Genomic DNA, 4,321 nt, shown 5'->3' with positions numbered 1-4,321 from the left:
CTTAGGACCTTCAACTGATTGGACAAGGCCCACCCACATTATTCAGGGTAATCTATTCAGTCCGTCAACTGTAGCTGGTAACCATATTTACAAAATACCCATCCTGTCAACACACGGATCAGTGCTTGATTAAATAACTGGGTTCTCTAGCCCGCCAAGCTGACACGTAACACTAACCATCATAGTATCCTATTAGTTTCCAGATTTATTTATAGAAGCCAAAAGCAGGTACTCTTGCCTTTTAGAATTGCTCTTGCCAGACTGATCAGATGTTGAGCCATAGACCAGTGAGGGGCCAGAGGAGGGGCTGTCTCTGAGCCACTATTAAGCATGGTTTTTAAAGGTTCTAATTCATTGTAATTAATTTTTATTGTGCAGAGGCAGAAGGCTGGTGGAATGAAAGGGAGTAATTTCACAAGTCAAAATAACAAGTAAATACAAATAGTCCCCAACTTCCCACCACCTCCAGGTCTCGCCTCCCGGAATGAAACACAGCCCTGACTCTTGGCTCCTCCTTCCCACCAGTTTTCCAGGAAACCAACCTGGTTTCAAACCTCCCTGACCCCAAGAGCCTCCTTCTCCTGCAGGAGACAATGTCAGAGCCTTTGTCTATTAGATGGAGTGTAGATTTCGGGCATTAACAGTCCTCCCACACAAAGTGGGGGATTCGACGCAGAGTGGGCTGGGGAAAGAAGCCCATCTTGGTTGTGCTTGTTGCAAACAATGAAACAGTTCAAGGAGGCTCTTTGTTCGTCTTCAGTCTGGGAGCCCTGGCGAGCTGAGCAGCGCAGGCGCGTGTGCCGGATATTAAGTCTCATTTCAAAGCTGCAGAGCTGACGGGGTGACCTGACGGGGTGACGTGGGAGCCGGCAGGATGCTGCAAGTGGCAGGCTGGGATTCAGTCAGAGCATCCAGATGGAGGGGCTGGAGATGTAGATGAAGGCGAGGCCCTGGGCTGTGGATTATTCTTTTTCGGAGAATGAAGTCTGAAAGGAGGACTTGACTTTCTCTGGCCTGAAATCCAGTGTTGGGGTTTCAGAAGTCTTGAGTAATGACCGGTGTAGGTTTCTCATGGAGGACTCATTTATCTAGGTGCCAGTAGGTGAGCCTGGCTTCCCAAGCTTGAAAATTTAGATTTATTGGGTGCCAGAAATTGGACTGGACACCATTTAATAGGCCCATGCACCATGAAGGTGAGGGTGTGAGGATAAGAGTCAAGAGGGTAGAATGGATGGGGAAGGGACTTAGTGTGAAGAAAAACAGCAAAATCTGATTAACACCATAAAATGCTGGCCACGGCGGGCGGGAAATACAAGACTCCGGAGAAACCGGTAGTTTCTGAACAGAGCCGAAATCTGCAAGAAGAGAGAGATGGAGGAGAGGGAAAGAATTGGTCTCTGGGAACTTAAGGAAGGGGTTTGTTGGAGAGGGAGGGAGAGAGAGAGCGGAGAGATGGGGAGAGAGGGAAAGAGGAGAAGAGAGGGAGAGAGACAGGTTTCTGAACTCTACAGAAGGCAAAACTGCCTTTAGAACGTGGATCGATTAAAAAAAGCCATTTGCTGGCTACAACACACACACACACACACACACACACACACACACAAAATCTTGTTCAGCCCCTTGCTCTGAAACAGAAGAAAAGCTTTGGGATTTACGGAATGTGGATTTACATAGAGAGGCCCTGAAATACATAAATACTCGGCTGACTTCTAATATGCAGAGAAAGGCTGAGTGAGGCACGTTTGCAAGAGGGAAGGAGCAGAGGGAAGTGAAATCCAAACCCTGGGCTCCGTGCCTCATTCCCCAAGTGAGCATGGGGAATGCATACTCCTTCTCTGCGTGCTTCAATTTCTTCATGATTTTTATCTGTTTTCTCCCTGGGGCTGGGGAAGCAGTGTAAAAATGACTTCTCAGGCTTTGAGATCTTTAAACAAAAAAACTGTGTAATGCAACACAGCTGATCTGAATCTCTCTACTCACCAATGTGGATGTTCATTCAATATTTATCATGTTTCTTCTCTGTGCAAGGCACTACTTTAGATTCACAGGTGGAAATGTACATAGAAAGCACTTCATTCATTCAACAAATGTAATACCCAGGTAAAAATAACCATCACTTCCCTCAGAGTGTGTCCATCCTTGTGGGGAGGAGGTGGGCAGGGAAATTCACGTGCATGACATGCTGGAGACATGAAAGAGGACAAGCCAAGTCAAACCAAAGAATCACAGACACCTTCCTGGAGGAGGTGACTTACAGGCTGTGGCCCCTGGCACTCACTCAGTGGTCTGCTGAAAAGCACATTTCTCAGCCAACAACACAGATGTTTCGGCTCCATGTCATCACACATGTAGGCATTTGGAAATGCCTGGATTTCTGGTGATTGGATCCAAATGCCCACCAGCACTTGTGGAAAGGAGAGTAGGCATGTACCTTGTAAATAATGCAAGCCTGGATCATGCAGTAATTGTTTTTATGAGCCATTCTTCTTCCACCAGGACACAGATCATCAAAATTCTTCACTATTTATTATACATCAGTTTATTACTTGACTTCAATTACGTGGTGAAATTTATATCTTTGCACATGACCAAGGTGGTGGGCCCCATGGCCCAAGGCAATTAGATAAGGCCTTAAAGAAATCAGACTGTGAACAAGGTAGAAGTTTAATAAAATTTGAAACCCACAGCTGTCAAGCTACACGTAGCCCTGTGGTCACAAATATCAGGCAAACATCATTACAGAATTGGTCAGGGTAAGGACAGCTTTGCATCCCATTTTGTGGACAGTTTTAAAGACTGTTGGTGCATATGTGTATGTGCATGCTCATGTGTGTACATATGTATGTTAGTCACTCAGTCGAGTCCGACTCTTTGCGATCCCATGGACTGTAACTCTCCAGGCTCCTCTGTCCGTGAAATTCTCCAGGCAAGAATACTGAAGTTGTTGCCAGTCCCTTCTCCACAGAATATTCCCAACCCAGGGATCAAGCCTGTGTCTCCCACACTGCAGGCAGATTCTTTACAGTCTGAGCCACCTGGGAAGCCCATGTGTATACATACACACATACATGTATCTGCATATGAATATGGTATATTTAGATTGTATTTATATTGATACAGGAAGAGAATGGCAATCACTCCAATATTCTTGCCTGGAGAATCCCATGGACAGAGGAGCCTGTCAGGTTACAGTCCATAGGGTTGCAAAGAGTTGGACACGTCTCAAGCAAGTACGCACACACAGGGATAGGCTAAAGGGAGGAAAGTGACATTGCAGAGGCAATGATTGCTTTCAGCCTCCCCAGCCACATGGTCCCTTATTTTCCCCCTCCCTGGAAAATCCCCTGCAGAAGGAAATAGCAACCCACTCCAGTATTCTTCCCTGGAAATCCCATGGACAGAGGAGCCTGGCAGGCTACAGTCCATGGGGTTGCAAAAGAGCAACTCAGACATGACTTAGTGACTAAACAATAACAATAAAATCACCATCTTATCCCACACAAACCCAACCATCTTATCCCATGGCTCAGAGAACTCACACCCCTCACCTCTGTATTCCCTTTCTAGTCCAAAGAAGCCTACTCTCTTATTCCTATTTCACATAAATGTCCTTCCCATGAAATATTTTAATTTAAACCACTAAGATAGCCAAAAGATAAAGTCCAGATGATAACAAAACTTCAGGAATGAATTGACAACAAGTCAAATGTAGGTGTGGGAGCAAGAGAAACAGCATAGACTTTCCCCAACCAGGGGAAACAAACAACAAAGAAATGATGAGTCTGCACACCTGGATAGGAGCTTCAGCACTAATTCCTGCTACATCAGGCAAAACACTTATATCTTCTTCCTTGGAATCAGTCTCTTTTCTGTCTCCCAGAGCCTTTTGTAATTGCCTAAATAGATACTTATCAGACTGCATAATCACGTATTAGTTACTACAAATAATATTGTAACATTATTAGTCACAATGTTCTCCGCCATCTGCCTTTCTAGATAGTGAGCTCTTCAACCAAGGGGACCATGTCTTCCCAGGTTCTAGAATAATGCCTTGCTTGTGGTAAGTGCCCCACATGGAAAGCTTTTCAATGAATTTAACTATTCTGAGTCAACTACTCACCTGCAAAATGCAAGTTTCTCCACCCATCCATCTATTTATTTATTCACCATTTACTGGACAGCCTGCTAGGTAAAGTGCTTTAGGAGGCATACAAATGCATAATCTAGGAATTTATCAAAAATAACAGTCCCTGCCTACCTCCCAGAACCATACAGAAGAACAAAGAGGCCATGTGTATAAATGAGCTTTGGAAACTGTACT

This window comes from Cervus canadensis, chromosome 11, assembly GCF_019320065.1.
Source record: "Cervus canadensis isolate Bull #8, Minnesota chromosome 11, ASM1932006v1, whole genome shotgun sequence".
Classification (NCBI taxonomy): domain Eukaryota; kingdom Metazoa; phylum Chordata; class Mammalia; order Artiodactyla; family Cervidae; genus Cervus; species Cervus canadensis.
This window is presented reverse-complemented; position numbering follows the sequence as displayed.